This window comes from Bombus vancouverensis, chromosome 14, assembly GCF_051014615.1.
Source record: "Bombus vancouverensis nearcticus chromosome 14, iyBomVanc1_principal, whole genome shotgun sequence".
Taxonomy (NCBI): domain Eukaryota; kingdom Metazoa; phylum Arthropoda; class Insecta; order Hymenoptera; family Apidae; genus Bombus; species Bombus vancouverensis.
Genome location: NC_134924.1, coordinates 9,444,040 through 9,462,907, shown reverse-complemented (window position 1 = coordinate 9,462,907; position 18,868 = coordinate 9,444,040). Strand labels below are relative to the sequence as shown.

Sequence of the window (18,868 nt, the reverse complement as noted above, 5' to 3'; positions counted from 1 at the left end):
TAATATATCTTTATTTTTAAATTTTGCGTTCAAGTATCAGTTTTAACTCTCTCAGCTTGGACAGTGAACGTGGGATGCGTGCATCTTAGTATTTAAGATAAATATACGCTAATAAATTATCAGCATCCGCCGTGGAATGAAATATCAAGGAACGTATGCGTTTTAGTTTTCATTCATTTTAAAATAAATTTATCTAGGCCAAGTGGATCGCGCGCGCTTTTTCTACGAAGATACGCCGTCTAAGAGCGAGAAGTTAAAAGCTTCTTTATCAAATCTTTTTAAATATTAAATTATCAAATAGGCCAGTTGAACGGTACAAAGGCTGTCGGTAGAGCTGCGAGCTAATGTACTTCAGTTTAAGCAGGTTTTAGTGCCAAGATCTCGATTAAGTTAATTTTAAGTCTCGTTATAGGACGGCTGGAACGACGAGGCACGTATTCCTTCTTTTAGATCTTATTGTTAGTTTTACACCATAGTTCTAACGCTTCATTTTAAGTCTCGGTCTTAAGTTGTTTTGTTACTTTTAAGCTTTACTTTGAAGTCTTAGATTTAAATTGCGCCGTTAATTTTGAGCCGTATACGGCTATAGAAAGTTGCTGCGCGCGAGTCAATTGCTAATTTTTCGTAGCCGAGCTGTCGTTCGATCAACTTTCAGGAGAACGCATAATCTTAATAAATATGTGTGTGAGTTTTAGTTTTAAGCCTCAGTCTTAGCATATTGATGAAGATCGAGATTTTCATTGATCCTTAGCTCTTTTCGTCGATATTTAGCGTTTCGCCCTGGACGTGAGCAGTCTGTTTGGGTTATCGATGATTGAATATCGACAAGTCGATAATTCTACTTGATAATATATTTCTTCTATACTTCTATTCTTCTATACTTGAGCTTCTTCTATACTTCTATACTTGAATTCTATACTTGATAATATATTGTAGTATCGTAACTACTATAATTAGTTTATTAATGATAAGTAGATCGAACAGGTGTTAATTGAACAGAAAATAATGTTCGTTAAACATGAACGAATCGCAGCAAACGTATAATAATTAACACAACTAAGTAATTAATCAACGACTCTCATCAACGTAATCCGCACTCTTTGACATCTCAACTCGTACTGCTGTTAATTCGTTTATCGTCCACTAGCAACTCCTTGTTCTTTGTCTTAGCCTCGCCACGTACATGCTCAGCAACAGCTTGTTTATAATCCGCACAACACCCCCCAAGCTCCTCATCTATAATACTACAATAAAACTGATAATTGATTTGAGAATACAAAGAGGAAAATTGCGGTTGAAAAATTCGCGTTCTCTTATGTTTCAGATACATGAAATTGTGATTTTGTTTGAAACTAATTAAACCAATCATTTATTCTACATATTAACTTTGATTTTGATAATGTCTCCCGAAAATTTATTGATTATTGTAAAAGAATAAAAATATATGCTTCGTCGCGATTATGGGATATCCTGTTCTATGTTCTACCTACAATTTCATACAAGATTTGAATTTTAATTCAAACCGATACTGTAACGAATCGATAAGGTGGCAGGCGATAGGAAAATGGTATGGGGTGTCAGACGAGCCCCAAAACCTGGCACTCGAAAAAGCATTGAATGTCACGTTTACTCCTGTAGCTCGTTTGTAACAGAACACTGGTATTTGCAACGTCGATAATTGTTCGTGAAAATGACGACGAAACCTGATGGAAAAGCTACCGAAAGGTCATCAGGAGGGCAGAACGAAGGGAAACGGGGTCGAAATGCGGTTCGCTTGGCCTGTAGAATCTCGTTCGCGGCGTTCTTTCCTGTGTTCGCCGCGAGCTATTCTCTTTGAGTTGCGGAGAAGGAAGCGGCGAGCTTTCAAAGCGATCCGCGAGAATAGACGGAGATCGTAGCAGCCGGAATTATAATAAATAAGTCCGTGAGGACGACCCTGGTCGTCTTTGGAAACGACTTCAGAAATACTCGTGTTCATCCACCTACCAAATGAATATTCCCATTTCGACGGTATTCCACCAGACGATTGCTCCGTTTCACGTTTACGATCTTCCTAAAATTGTGCATCGTGTAGCCACTAGACACGCTCGAGTCTCCGTTTCCTTTTTTCCCGCTTGTCTTCTTCCGTACGTCGAGAATTTCATTTATGCAGCCCTCTCGCGATTATTTTCACGCTTGCAGACAGTTTCTCGAATATTTGCTCGCATGAAAAGTTAGTATTAATTGGGTTAAAGCAGATAGAATTTATTAGTATAGATAGCTGGAAATATAGACGAAGCGAGAAACGGTTCGTTCATTTATGGAAACAATTTTTCAATACAGAGAAGAAAATTTTTTCTTTTCTTTTCAGGAGAGAGACGAACGCTAATTTAATTCGCCGTGTTCTTCCCTTTTTCGTTTTTTTTTTCTTTTTTTTTAGACGACGAAATTGATAAATGAATATGATAAAGCGGCGTTGACTAATTTGCCTTCTGACAGGTTAATCGTGGAGATGTAACCGATATTTTGCATTTATTAATGCGATTAACTCTAAACAAATGAATTATAAGGTTTCGTCCGACGAGATCGTTGAATTTTATGTTGAAATTAAAGCGTTATTATTAGCGAGATCAGGAGTACGGAATAATTAACGCACACACAAGAGCCATTTTCAGAGGGATCGGTATTAATCGTCCGGACGAGTATTTCGCGTTAATATACCGAGGTCACGAGGTCTTTCGTGTCACGATGGAAAAAAAGGGAGGTGAAAAAAGATAAAAAAAAAAATGAACGAAGAGGAGATTTCGTTTGAGGACGATACGAAAAAAGGGAAGGAGATTATTTATTAAAGCGTGACCTCGGTTGGTCGGTTTGAGTCAGAGGATTTTTTTGGTGAGGAACCTTTTAATAAGCTGCAGCGTGTTATAGTTAACGATCGTGACACGGTCAACCAGAAGGAGATTGCATATAATGCAACAGCTTTCGCAAATATGATCATATTTGAAGAATTCAGAGGAGAAACGATACGAGTGGAAAAAGATCGGTAATTTGAAGAAACCGTGATTAAAATTGAACTTTAACGAGGCATTCAGATGTGCAGAAACGTAAAATAAAATGTTTAAAACGAAGCATTTTCTGCAATATTTAGCAAACGAAGCAAAACTTCGTTTCTTCAACTGTGTTTATAAAAATATGAATTTGCACAAGCATTTACAGTCTACACGCTACTGTACGTATTCCTGGGATATCTTTAAATCACCGATAATCATTTCATCGACGCGATTTCACCGGCACCGAGTTCGTCGACAATGTTTTATCACCACCAATCGTTTCACCTACGCCGTCTTTTGCCGACGATCATTATACTTACCGTCATACGTTATCGTTGATTATGCATTGTGCACCTGTACCTATACATTCGTTTCCGCGCATAAAAAAATAAACAAGTATAATACAAGTATAGTAACTGTTGGTGAAAGACGATATCGCTGAAACGATGGATCGTCGATGGTTTAAAAATGTGCAACAAAATCCAAAAATAGACAAATGCAGGTCTTACGTATCGTTTGCTGTATTTATTTCGTCTATTGGCCTCTTCTCGATTCTGATCGTTATACAATTTTTTGGTCGTTCATAAAGTTACGTTTAAATTCTTTACGCCGATTATTCGAATAGAAGTTACCACGAAAGCTTAAGGTAGAAAGAAGCTGGTTTACGTTTCGTCGAGCGATTATTAAAACACACCTACGCATTATCAAGGACACATTGTGGCGAGGGTTTACCTTCGTGGAAGCGTAATTAATGTCGTAATTAAATGAATACTTAAAGGGAATCCCGCCTCGAAATTTAAGCGAGGTCACGTCGACGAATGGCCGTAGTTTATCGGATGAAAAATTCACAGAGGAAAATCTATTTTACAGTTTTTATTGCGTATCGCCTGCACTTTACTGGTTCGTTCTAGACGACTCGTACGTACATATGCGTATGGTATACACGGTGTACCTATTAGTCATAGACGCTACAGGGATTAACCGAGTGGTAATACAATTAACGCGACGTGCAATTAGGTAGATCCACGAGTTAAGCTGTAATTCAGTTAATGCAAGAATGGTGAATTATCGTGTAAACTAATTTACGACAGCAAACGTGCGAAATGGAAAACGCAGATGCATTGTGAACGCGGGAATATTGTGACAATGAAATTCATTTGGTTTATTCGCGTATAGATAAACTGCAAATATCGCTGGTCCAAGTAAATTGCGTAGTTTTACACGTAGAGAGACCAAAAGTTATCTTCAAGCTGGACGATACAGCTTTACATTTGCCGGATTAAACGAGGGTTAAAACCCGGACAATGTCTGGTGCTGGTGGAGAAAACTTTTTGTAATTTAGCGTTGCCGGAGCGGACGTTCGTACCAGTGGACTCGTTAACTTCCGCAATTAAGAAATATGTATGTCGCCCGAGCATTTGCGTTAAACAACCGGAACATTTACGTAAAGCGGAAATCTCGCGAGTGTCCGTGATTTTTCTCCGCTACTTTTCTCCACCTTTAACCTTTGCTCCTTTTCCTAAATACCTTAGAACCGAAATCCATCTCGAACAAGATTTCAATATTTCCAAGTTTCGATCGAAATCCTGGACAACCTAAATCGCACAACTTCGAAGCGCCCTTTTCCCGTGAATTTTCTCCATTTGTTCGCGAGTTTATCCATTCGCCAACGCGTTTACTGTTACTGTTCGAGTGGTGTTTAAAAGTGAAAGGGAGGAAGGCCGGAGATAAAAGTAGAAGGAAAACTTTGAATTCAATGGGAGAGAAATTTGACACGTTCGCGAACAAGAGAAGACGTTGTTATCTCGGAGCAACGAATTGCGCGCCAAGTATGACGCGTATTGCAGGCGAATCTATTTAACCGCCTCTGTTGCTCGTAACAGGGCGATGCCTGTTTAAAAAGCGAAACACGCCGCGAGTACTTCGAACGTAAAAACACGTTCCTCCGCATTGACGTAACGTTCAACCCCTTTATTCTCGTCGTGCTCCGTTTCGAAGCGAAATACGCCGCGTGAAAAACAGTTTACCCCCTTTTTTCTCTGTAGCAACTATTATAGCAACGTTTGCGCGAATATTTCTAGCCATATCATCGACCATGATGAAATATTCTTCTCGTACGTCTTTGAGCTTGATTGGCTGGCTTGTTCAGCAACTTCGTGCTACCTTTTATGGTCGCTATATTTTGTCGTGTATTTCGTAGATTTTGAATTTATTTTCAGCCTTGTATACCCTTGCATAATTATATTTATCAAAACTGTATATACGTTCGTGGTTTTATAACGACGGAAGAAAAACGAAGCTGAAGCTTCGTAGCTTAGTAGTAGCTTGAAAGACCGTGACGATTCTGTCGCGGGATATTTAATTAATTTAGCCTTTTGTTCTTTTCTTAAGGGGACTACCTTGGCGACTTTGCGGCGCAAGTTGAAACGGGAGCAGATGCACACAACAAGTCCCTCGAGATGTCTGCAAAGCGGAATCGAGTATTCGGGAGAATGGTAGCATAGCGCGATGAGAGTAGGAGGACACGGAGAATTTCAAAGGGGAGGAAAATGTAGTAAAATAAACTAGCTGCAGGCGACACGGTTGAAATCGAACAGCGGACCCGCACGTAGGCTACGCGGAGTAGATTGAAAGGAATTTAATTCACGAGTCCGTCTCTTCGGTACGGTTTGATCCTCTCGCTCGCATCGATCCTCCCTTTTTCATTTCTCCACATTAAACTTTCAAAGGGTGATATTGATCGGGCCGCTTTCAGGGAGAATACCGTTTCGATAATAATAAGATCGCCGATGTTCGAATATCAAAAGGCTCGACGTTCTATGCGATCGCGTTTGACGTTGCATTAGTTGAGTTTCAATCGTGTCAATTTTGAAAGTCTTTCATTGTTCAATTTTAATTAACTCCGTGAAGCTTCGTTTATCCGTAGCGAAACTCAAACGTACGTAACAGCTTCCACTACAGTCTTAAAAACAACCAAGACTACACGTGAAAATCCATCGTGACAATCTGAAATTCTAAAAGTCAAAACATCAAAATAGAAGCTCTATGAAGTGTGCTTCAACTTTCTTTCAGTCGCTAGCTGTTCCCCCTGTCAACGATTTTTCCTTCCGTCGTAATCGTCCCGTTTTACCGTACGCGCGTTTAAAGATCCTTTGACGAGCAACTTTTCCAAACGTTTCAATTTGATAGGAACGGCATGAAGGCGTTTCATTTTCCAATACCAACACACACTGTGCGTGAGGTGGTTATAATGTGCACGATACGAGCGAACTGGCTGGTTGGCTTCTTTGAAACGAAGTCGAACGTGTACCGTGGTTCATTGAAAACAAGCTTCGCCTGGAAACTCGATAAGCAACTGTTCTTTTTTCCAACTGGTTCTGGCGAAAATCTCCTACCTAGTTCGTACGTCAACGATGTATCCATTGAAGGAGAACCGCAATGTTCGCTTGTATGGGAAAAATCTCGGGGACGTACTTCTTTTGTAGACTGACGTTTGATGGATGCTGTCGTTTGCTTTCCGTCAAATGCATCGCTTTTTAGCCAGACGAAAGGCAAGCGATTTTTAATTGATATCTGATTGGATAAAAAGGAGAGGAAGAAACGGTAATGATATTTTCATCGACAGGTTGACGCGCGTCGGAGGAAGATTAACGCGCGAACCGAAGTATACAATGCAAAAAATTCGATCGTATCTGGTGGAAGATACCAAAAAAACAATTGCAGTATTTCTAGCTGAATGGTCGTCGCTCTTTCTCGCGCTGGTTTTACACGTCCGATGTAAAACATTTATTTCCAGGTGAAAGAAACGATAGACGTCTCGGGCGCTTTGAAAGCAAGAACGAAAATGCGAATCGTTCGTGTTTTCGTGAATTTTTTTCTCTGTGAATAAACTCTGCCTCGATCAGAATTCAACGCCAACAGTGAAAAACGACGGAATTTTGCAGTTTCTTAAAAAATATGGTTCGAATCAGACATACGGAATATGGCGCGCAAGGTTTTAAATTCGAAAGTTTATAATTCAAATAACAAAATTCAAGAAATTCTATAGATTTGTGTTCGTGGAATGATAACTGCTGCACGAAAATATTCCAGCGACCCAATAATTTTTTCACCAATGAAACAAAGCGAAAAGACGCGAACACGTGTATATATCTTTTTGTGTAAACAAATGACCTCGTCGTTCGTTATGGCATTTACAACCGTTTTTGAGCGCGAGACATCTATTATTTTGGAAATACTATATGTTACAGGTTCGCGGGATCTGTCGATATGCAAATTACACTCGGGAATCGTGTGTTTTCCGTTAATTCATTCGTTGTAATTTATTCATCATTCGATTTATTTCTGCCTCTATTCATTTCTCTTGTTTTTCTTTCTGCCCGGATCACTCGTCTCTCCAAGTCCAATGTTTTTAACATGGTCTTTTCTACGAACTTTCTTTTTTACGAGAGAAACTATTTTATTCACTTGGCTATTTCAACACCGTGCGCGGACTTATTCACCGAAATGGAGGTTCGATCGATATAACGCGTCATCGAACAAATTCGTTTATTCCGGCGAACTTGCCTCTTCTCCAGTTTCATCATACAGGGTGTGGTATTTGCGTACCCAACAATAAACGAAACAGACATCGAGGAAAAACGTCACACCACGTTGTTTTTCTCAGATTTTACGCTCTGTCCTCGTTACGGTCGAAGATTACGCTATGATTCAACCGTAGCGTCCGCGTCGAGATATAAAATCTTCGAATCACCGTTTCGCAGAACCCATGAAAACTCACAGAGAAGCGAGTAGCACGTGATGCACGATACCGATGCATCTACCCTTGACCCAGCCACTGGCACGTAAATCGAGGATGAAGCAACTCGTACGGAAGACGCGCGGAGTTCAGTTCGAGCGAACGTTAATGTCACCGCGTAATTTTTATGAGCCTCTTTATGAACTGGAAAAATCAGCTGGAAAAGTCGATGTTTTTTTTTTATCCCGAATGCAACCAACGAATAAGATGACGGTCGAGAGCCTCTCCTTTCTCTCTCGTTTCTTCAGTCTTCTACACAAATTACGTAAATCTTGGAGAAACTGAAGATCCTTTTACGTAACACCCGATCATTAAGAACGAGTTTGCCTTTCCACGAAGAATCTTTCGATTCGTTGATTTGCAAACATTTTCTCTACGTAATATCGTTATACCATATTTTTCTTTTTAACCATCGTACTGCGATATCTCGATGTCGTCCTTGCTAAAATACAGTAGCATCCTCTTTTCACTTTGACACTGTTTTTATTCTCGACAGTTTGTTATTTATTTCTCTTTTTTTTTATTAGAATTCTAGACGTTTAGGTGTACGACTGCGTTGCATGTAACAATATAAATAACGAGAATGGACGATTTTCAGACCTTTAGCTGCGAGGATCTGACGTTTCTGCCATGAAGAAAACGCGATAACAACACGATAGTAAATGGGAGAAGTAATCGTGGGTGCTCAGGTGAAAAACGCATCGACCAATCTCAAAGTAATCGCGAGAGAAATTCCATCGGGTGATCGGTGACGATCTTTGCCAGAAGCTCTTGTTCGATCGTCCAACCGATCTACGACTGCGTCACGTTCGCAGTTTATTGGTTTTGAAAACAGCGAAACGAATCCTCCGTTTTGATGGAACTTGTCTTTTCCTTCCCTCTCCATCGTAATTACGATCGAACGAGAACCCAGCACGATCGACCTCATAATTCTTAAGAAATCTTCGATTCTCCCCACGAGATCTGTAACCGAAGCAGGAGGCACTGCGTTTGAACTTTCAAACTCTATTTCAGTGCAGCGAAGTGGAATGAAACGTTCTTCGACGAATTTTCACAGAATTATACTGCACATGAGAAATTACGTTTATGGGATGATAAATAAAGAATGGAAGAAAAGATACGAGCGACGATACTTAAAAACATAGGAGACAATCTCGTAGTCGTAACATTAGGCTAATTTATACGTACATTTCGCTATTTCTAAACGAAGACTCGTCGTTATTCGCGATTACTACGTTCTATGGATTTACTGGCAATTCGAGTACGAGTGTTTTTAGGTGACAAAATTTTTACGCGTCGTAAAGGGATCGAAAGAGGTGGTGGTCCAAGCGGACAAAGCCATAAAACGCCATATTAGTTCACCTGACATCGCAAACGTGAAAACGTCGCCTTTAAACAAGCCAGTTGGCGATCTTCTGTTTCCTTAGAATTACTTTTTCTAGAACTTTGCAGGCCATCGTATACTACGGTAACGAGACATCAAGAGTCGCGGTTTTTTATCAACTTTTATCATCCCTTCGTTAACTCCGAAGATAGCACGCTCTCCGCCATCGTACTCGATGGAACGAGTGGGATAAAAATAAGAAGCGAGAAAGAAAATAGAGAAACAGGAATAAAGTAAAAGGAAAGAGGATGGTGGTGTTATCGTTCGTTAGAAAAATGTTATTATCGCACGCAACACGGTGGTTCACGACACGGCGACAACCTACGACATAATAAGGTTCCGCGCGCTACCTGGAAATCGATTCCTCCCCCTTCACGGATGAACGCCTTTTTACACGGCCACGTTCTTTACATCGTTCGCTTTGTGAGTTACGCATCGGCTACAAAATATGCTAATTAAATACGGTTTTAATTAAATTATGATCGGCGTTCAACGACCAACGTATCGTTCGTCATCTGTAATTCGCGGAAATTTAATTAAACGTTTAACCATTCGCGAAGGCCGAGTTTTGCCCGACTTGTGCCCGGGTCACAGTTGCTTCCGTAGATATTTTACCAGCGTGCGTGTATTTCGCGGTTCCGACGAAGCTTCACAGCTTCTGCGCCATGTGCAGTTATTAAATTGATGCTTTTTGACGTTAGCCGAAGAAAGACGCCGTTAACGAGATTTAGGATTTGGATGGAGCAACTGAGACCAATCTCTGTTAATTTGTAGCAGCGACCAGCCTTTGCGACAGGAAAAGCGAAATATATCAAATCCTACACACTTTTAGTCGTACGTTGCAGTAACTTGAGAAATATCCGCCAAGAAGTTCATGATGTAACAAGCATGGTATCACTTTCTTCTATTCTTCTAGGTAGCTGTAAATTTCTCAACGATTCTGTAATAATATCTACGCAACAAAATTACCATCGTATCATAGTCGCAGATCTTAGAGAAAGCTTGACGTAGGAGCGTAAATTAGGTGGAAAGTCGTGAACTTTAAGCAGGGTTTAAGAAAGAAGGATGATGACAGGGACGAAAACGAAGGCGAGAAATCCGTTTACACACTCACGATCTTAGATGTTGTGTGTGTACTTGGAGGGTTACGCGAGCACGCGGCAAAGATCCTTGAAGCTAAAGAGACATCCAAGAACGAGAAACCGAAGATGTCTAGAAAGTCTCGAAGAAGTCTGAGAGGAGAAAGTTCGAGAAAACAACGGAAAAGCTGTCTCTTAAAAAGCATGCTCGTTAAGACGCTGTATCGGTAGCGTAAGTACCACGAAGCAAGAAGATCACGCGATTGGAATTTATTTGCAATTGTCATTGCGCAAGTGGAATATTTGTCGATCATGAAGTTCGTTAACTGAACTTCAGTGCAGCTTAACAAAGTACGAAGAAATTAGAGTAATTGTGTTTTTTATTAGTGTCCGCTAATAAAACGTGACTTTCAAACCTAATTTTTCAGCTGATCGAACAATTCCAAATTTTACACGATCACCGTCGCAAAACATTTGACGAGTTTCCATCGATAATCTCCGCCGTTAACGACGCCTGAGCTTCGCCTCGATGTTTCGTCGACTGTTTTCTTCCAGTTTTTCTACGAATTTTCTCACTCGTTTCGATTCCACGTTACTCGAGTGTTCACGTTCCCTACGAAGATATTTCGCTGGCGAAATCCTGGTCGCTTTCTTCAAAAGCCTCCCACCAGGTTTTGCTCTGCATTCTCTAATTGATCTTTCGCTTCTCTTTTCTTTTTTTTTTCATTCGAATTCATTCCCAAAGCTGCTAGCTCTTCGAGAGCTTCTCCGTTCTTGAAACAGAGCTTTCAAACGTCGCTTTCGCTCGAGATCGTTGCCAGCGCTTTATACCACGCTCCAACTGCTTCTCTTAAATTTGATCGATTTCATCCTCCTTCGTATTATTCCATGACAATTCGTTCCAACTTAGTTCCGTCGAAACTTTTACAACTGTAAGGTTTATGGACTGGTCGACTTCTTTAGAACGTTTAGCGTCTCTTTTATGGCTTTTCTTGGTAGCGTCGGATCTCCGTCAACTTTGACTCACAATAGAGAGATCCAAGGGTAGTTTCTTAGAATTTTTATTATCGCTTCTTGTATGGCCGCTTTTTTAGAAGAAGAATGAGATCTCGGTAGCGGCCTTGCCTTCTCCACGAAAATGAAAGCCGAAAATTGTGAAAAGTTCGCGATAAAAGGGTGGACGTTGCGAGATCAAAAGACGCGTTCCCACAAGTCCAGTCTCGGAGCTCTTCGTTAAAGAAGAAAGGCTAAAGTGAATCGTCAGGAACGAGGATCGTGAAAAGTATCGAATTTTGTTAATTAAAACGTTCCGCCTCCGTTCATCACGAGGTTTATTTCATTTAGTTTTTCCTTCTTCCATCGATAATTCGATTTATAATTTCTCGATTCCGCTGCGATTCATCGATCTTCCTCATCCACGCGACTACTGCGTACCCATCTTCGATTAATAATTCCTTCTGCAAAGTTCAAAGGCGCGATCGAACGCCATCCATCAACTTGAATTCACTTTCAACTTCTCCATCCCGTCGTCTCTAACTCCGTTTAGCCGACTCTAAATCCTGTCCCATCTTCGTAACCGTACTCGATCGCCAAAGCCGCAAATAATCGGTCAAATCTACTTTGCCTACAATAAATTCCAACCGAAGGATCCATGCGAAAACTGGCAGTTTCGAACTTGTCGATGCTCCGTTAAAATATATTGCTTGCCTTTCCCATTCTTTTTTCGCTGAAACGCTATAAATGCAGCGTGGATAACCCGCAGCACGCAAGAAGTTATATAATAGAAATTCATCGACTCTTCCTATTACGTGCGGTGACGTTTTATTCAAATATCTGAAATTTCATTCGAATAAATACCGTTCTGTTCTATATTAATATTGTCATTCTAACTTTCCATAAGGTTTTTCCGCTTTTTCGCAACTCAGTTCATACCGGTGCATCGACGCAACGATTCTCTAACTGTGATTTACGAAAACTTGTTGTACGCGTAAATGGAAGTATATCGATAGCTTCCTGGTAATCGTAGAATCGATATGAAACCTTGTTACTATGCTTATCTATATTAAATTTCACATCTGTTCGAATATTCCTTCGAACGGCCAAAATTCTTCCTATGGCACGACGAGAAAATGAAGTCGAATTCGATGCATTTTTCTTTCAGTACGATTTGTCGTTGAACGCACGGGTTCGTTGGCAGGTGAATTTCTCGCGAAACGCACACCTGCGCACTGCGTATGTACCTGCATCTGTGTGTACAGACTCGGTCAGGTGAGTATTGATCGTGGCGGATGTGCAGGGACGAGCAGGCAAGAACGGACGAATATAAGCGGGCCGGCAATGCCCGGGCGGAAGAGAAGCGAGCAGGAAAAAGGAGCGTGATTCGCTGGTCGCTGGGTTCACGAACGGAAATCCAGGCCACTCGGCCTCTTCGAGTGTCATGTCGGAGCAACAGGCGCGCCGATCCTTCTTCGGATCGGTTCTCTTCTCGTCGTATTCTTTTTCACCGATACCTCGTCCTTTTTCTTGTTTTCGGCTGGAAAAAAAGGCGTTTTGCCCGCCGTTTTTTTCAGTCGAGTAAAATTTCAAATTTGTAACTATGGCACTACGCTATGCAAAGTAGTTAGCTGTTTGAACGAAGAAAAGGAAAGTTCCGTTTTGCAAAAGTATTTTGTATCTACGAGAATTCAATGTCAGACGTGAGTTCGTTCTATTCAATGATCTAAGAAAACACGAAAGAAATGGCTATAATAAATTGCCGAGTTTGGTACACTTACTTCGCGTCTTAAGTGAGACGAGAAAGGAAAGGATCGGGGGAAATCACGCGAAACAAAAGGCAGGATAAACAGGAAGTGAGTGATCAGGAGGGTCCAACGCGTTTCTTAGATACGTAGGAAGCTGTTGGCCTTGGTGAAACGTCTTACTCGATTGTTATGAGAACCGTAGGGGCGACTGAACAGTTGTAACTCATGTGGAAAACACGGAAGATGGATGCTAGAACCTTGGAAGAAGGGATTTTCGGATCCAAGATGGAAGGTGATAGAAAGTTACGCCATAAAGGGCCACAGAATTGTTCCGTGGAAAAAGGAACTCGCAAAAGGATCGTTTCGTTCTAGGAATCACTCGTCTATGAGGAATTCCATGACGAGTCGAACGTTCCTGAATGATTTATTTCGGTAAAGAGCTACGAGAGATTTAACCGCAATTTCGAAACTGGTCGCAGCTGACCCTGGGCAAGTTAAGGTATCGATTTCGAAGTTACGTAGTCGGGAGACACTGAATAAAAGGATCAAGGTTGTGCTACTAATGCGTCGTAACGACGTTTCGGGTCAGCAACGCTGCTAAGTATAGTCGCGATCACCGAGCACGCGATAGTCTTTCTTCTCTTTATTTCATTCTTTTTCTGGCTTTTGTAATCGCTCGTCGGTTCCTAACTCTTCCTGCTTTTACACGATTTTACATGCCGATTTATCTCAGGGTTATGAAACTAAAATTATTATTATTATAAGAGGATGATGATTATCGTTTCGAAGAAGCAATGGGCTCGCCTTGCAACGAGGAAACACTTCGATCCAGGTACAGCAACATTTTACCTTCTGTAACAAACCACCACCTGGTGTCTCGCAGATGTGGTCGTAGCAGAAACGTGGAATTTTCGAAGAATTTTCTACCAAGATCATAATAGCATCATTAGTAAGCGATCAAGCGTTAAACAGACTGTATCGGTTGTCCTCAACTGTTGCACCGGATCAAGGCAGTCGTAAATTGCAGCAACAGGCGATCAAGCTATTTGTCCGACCCAGACCATACAATACTACTTGGAGCATTTTATTTCTCATTCGTGCAACTCCCTATCGTTGGTCATACCGTTTCTCTCCTAGTGCATGATATATATCGTTATTATCGTTTAGTTTACGGTACATGTAACAGAAGATACATAACTTATGATAATATGATAAAATGAAGAATAGAAGGTCTTTTGGGTATATGCTCGCTACATCGATCAATCCAACAGCACGAGCTTCGAACCGTTTCGAACTGACTTTCGCTCGATCCAGTCATTCTAAAAACACATTCAAATACGTGTATCCAGCTGAACGTTCGTCCTTACTCTCAAACGCTTGGTCCTTCCGCGTGTTCCTAACTCTCGGAGCTCAGTCACAAACTACACCTTACTTCGACCGCTACTCAAACTCCACATGTCCTACTTCTACCCCAACGTACCATCGATATTTCCTCTTTGGAACACCAAAACTCCATGCTCGTCGAAACTAAATCCTCCATTCGTGGAGGCAAATGCAGTCATCAGCCCTCTGAACGTGACACGGTAATGCAACCACGCGGGGCCATTTCTTGCTTCCGCGGTCCGCTAGGCTTTCAGAGTGAAATTGACCGCGGAGAATTTCGACGACGGGCGAAGCTCGTTCCCGCGAGAAACGTATTCGCAATCTCCTTCTCCTTCGAGTATTTTCGCCACAGTATACGAGAACGTTACTACACTTTACGAACTCGTGGACATACGTTCGATGTGTTAAAGCTCAAGCACGGAACACAGTTACGTAGCTCGGTTTCTCGAGGCTCGTGCGCGACCTTGACACGTGTCACTCACTCGTATCGCGTTTTCGCATTCCGCAGACCTGCGCGACCCTCTTGAATTAAACATGCGGAATCGCAGCTAAAGACTGTGCGGACGGTCGGGCGCAACTGTGAAATTAAATCGCTGCTGCGTGGCTGACGATCCGCTAATTGCTTCGTTAGAAGACGAATTTTCACGACTGGAGAAAAACGTTGATAAAATGAAGTTCCCTGTTCGCAAGAAAAATTCGGCTCTACTAGAGAATTTTAAACGTTTTTTTGAGCTGCAATTGGCGAGTTCTGATTTTGATTTGATTCTCGCCCGTATTGTCACGTGGTTTGAAAGTTACACAGAAAATAGATACTTAGTTTCAGAATTTTAGTTTTATCGTTGAACGATATAAAAATTGAAACGACTTAAAATCAATCGCTTGAAGCGTTTTCTGCTGTGTGTTTCGGTTGCAAGCCGCGTCCACGATGAATTACATTCTGACACCACGGGATTTAAGCATTACAACTTCTTCGGGGTTCAAACTTAATCGAGGGTGTCTTACTGTTAGTGCGTCGCCTGAACAAGATAGCTGGGACGTTTAGATTCTGATACGTCGAGATGTAATTCCACGTGGACGTGACTTACATTCGAAAATCGCAGGTATTTAGTAGTAGCGTCAGGAAAGATGGTACATCGCGATAGAAAATAGAGCGAAATTAAAATTTCACCATCGTTCGAAAAGCGACGAACTATACTTTGTCGAAAATATAGCGTCGTTTATAGTTTGCTCGTATCGGTTACGAATTTCTTGCCTAATTTTCAAACGAGAGCTCAAAATAGCGCACGAGTGATATTTCTAAATGAACTGACACAGAGATTCTCGTTCACCATCCCCTAACTGGCATTCTCCACCGATTACTCGACAAATCATCCGCGAAGAAGTATGTACAAAGACCACAGTTGCATAATTCAGTTGGCGGTAGATCGGAATTGGCCGTGTTTCACGAGAGTATGCGAGCTTCGTTTAACGGTGTCATTTAGCGTTAAATTATTCACGAACGGCTGCCATGGCTCGGCAAAGAAATCTGCTACCCTGGCAACTTAAAATTGCCGGGTGAAGGCGATTCCGCTAGAAAATTGTTTGTCGATACGACCATCGAACACCTGCTATCGTGCGAAACAACGTTCTCCTCCTACGCTGCAAGTTATTTCCATTTCCGGGGTAGAAGGATTTCTACTATAAAATTGCGTTTATACTTGTCACATCACGTTGAAACATTTACGGCCGGTGAGTTTTCGTTCCTAAATTAAAAGACTACAAGTTTCTGCAATTTAGACGAGGACAAGAATTTCAAGTTTGCTTTCGAATACTTAATGGCCACTTAACTTTATTTATAGGACAATGATTTAATTTATTAAAATGGCCCTCCGGTTAATCAGCCGTGTCAACCAATGGTCGAATCAGATTTATTTGAAACGAATATTTCTAATTCTCGCTGACACATTGAACAGCTTGAACGCTTGGAAATATTAATACACACGGTGGAGTTTCGAGGAACTTGGGTGAAAAGTTTAATCGAATTTTAAAGTGGCTGCTGAATCCAGAAGTTGTTGCAGTTCTGCGCAAAATGCTAACTCTTGCGCAACGTATCTTTACATGCAGCATTATCACGAGCGATCCTGTTTCACTGTTTAATAGATTACGCTCCTTGCTCCATTTGTCTGACCGTTCATTGGTTTAATCCACTTACGATTTCTCTGTCTTCCAGTAATATCGCGTACTTTCTACGACGGAAAATACCCGTATCCTCGATACGAAAGGACGAGAGAATTGGATTGGACTGGTGCTGCGAGGTGTCTTGTGTTTCACGACCTATGCTTATAGTTATTCTTAGAACCGTTTGCTTGCTTAGTTTTATTTCTTCGTAAATAGATTCCTCTTCTTTCGTTGTAATTTCTACTAATATTCCTTTTCTTATTGCTACATCCTCAACCGCAAGATATTGATTTCTTTTATTAATATTTAAAAAGCATCGTCGACGAAGAAGCTTCGTTAAGAATCTACCATCTTATCGAGCGAAATCCATAAGAATTGCATTGGTCCGTTGATTATGTTTCACACCAATCTTGAGCTACGTGTCTTCTTGTTTCTTCGAGCGAATCTCCGCTGGACGTTTGCCTACTGGCAACCAAAACGGTGCTGATTCCTTCCGTTTCAAGGAATCCTTTTCCGCTAGAACGAGCGGACCAGAGAACGCCGGAAATAGAGGCGAGGAACAAAAGCGATTCTCGCGATCCTGTGGTTGTTCGTGGTCGCGGAACACTTCGTTAAGGATTGGCACTTCTCTTCGATCGTCTTTTTCTTTTTCTTCCTCCCTCAAAAGCTGTTTACTCCTTGAATTTACCTTTCGACTTTAGAAAATACAGAAACTACAGAAGGAGAATCGGAATCCGGGTTTCTATCTCATCTAAGAAATTGTACTCTGTTAAATTAGAACTTTTAAGTTGGAACAAGCAAATTTCCATTATTGTCCAATTCTTTTCAGACGAAACTTGGAAAAAGCAAACTCACTGGAATCGTTCAGTTCCAAATTATCACACGTACAAGAATAAACCACGTAAAAGCGTTTAAAGCCAGAAATAATTAAAGGAAAAATTCTTAATTTTTTCCTATCGAATCTTCCTTCGATTACTCTCGAGTATTCCGTTTATTCTCAAAATATTTCGTCCGAACAAAACCATTAAATTGGTCGGTGAGCCTCCTAAATTCTGCAAACAGAACTTCCAGATCACTCAGCGAGCCTGTTCTTCGAATACAATCTTCGACTTTCGGCAAAGTAGTTAAAGAATCGTTTCTGCCTCGGTGTTCGGATCATTTGTATCCTCCGTTTGCTTCATCAGCGATTCCAGCAACTTTTAGGGATCGCGTTAACGACATCGTTGGTAGTCTAGCCTGTTCCACAGCCCTTCCACCAGACTATTGGCTTCTAACGAACGATTCGGCAGCACAGTTCGGTTCTTCATTGGTCCACTTAATCGATCCTTATCGTACTTGGTGGTCTTTCTTCTTAAGTCCATTATTCTACTTCTAATGCTCGCTACTTCTTGGCGAATTTCTCCGATGAAACAACCAATGGCAATCGTGTGTTCAACTTTAGCAAATTATTGGCCAGAGTGGTCGCTGCCTGATAAGCGAGAAGAGAATTTTTCCTGTCTTTACGCCAACTCGAAATCTTCTTTCCTTTTCACGTATCGTCAATCCGATCTATTTCGCCACTCTTCTGTTATCAGAAGAGTCGCTGCATTAATCCGAGGGACGTGGCGAGCTTCCCAACGAGCAGCAATTTCAAAATCCCCACGCAAAAGTTAGCAGAATTCTGGAGAAAAAGTTGGTGGCTCGTGATCTTGCTCCTACCATAGTTAGACAATATGGCAGCGTGCAGATGCGAAGACGTTACAGAGCCGACTGTTCCTTGCTTCGTCCCACGCAGTCGGCGACTGTACCGAGACTTCGTTGGCTTCACGTCGAAACCGGAGGACCGATCGCGCGAAGATCATCTTTTGTTCGAGAAGAAAGCTTTCAAGAGAAGGGAAATCTGGAAACAAAATCCACCGGAGAAACTGTCAAACGAGTAACCGAATACCATCGCGTCTTTCAACGTCCGCTTGCGTGATTTTCAGTTGCATTTTTCCTTTCCAACTTCCTCCTCCGGGCTTTGCTTATTTTTTCTATCCCATTTCATAGATTTTGAATCGTTTCGACTCGTCTTTGTTACGCTATAACGACAGGCGAGTGATAAATTAATATAAGAACAAGCTTGTTACAATACATCGATTATTCGCTATTTCGAGGCTACAAAACAACCTGTTCCCTAACTTTTTGCCATTCCTTTTCATAGTTGGTTAAACTTTCCTATTTTTTTTTCTCTTTTACACGAACTAGCACGAAGCTTTAATCGTTCAGTCGGTTACGCGAAATAGATGGGATAGTTTGGAATCTTTTGCATAGCTGAC

At 41.3% G+C, this 18,868-nt stretch overlaps 1 protein-coding gene across 1 annotated transcript in view; it reads right to left on the bottom strand.

Moving 5' to 3' along the window:
* LOC117155354 (uncharacterized) overlaps positions 1-18,868 on the bottom strand; it is a 120,089-nt gene that overhangs the window by 33,886 nt on the left and 67,335 nt on the right. The gene's annotated exons all lie outside the window — the stretch shown is intronic.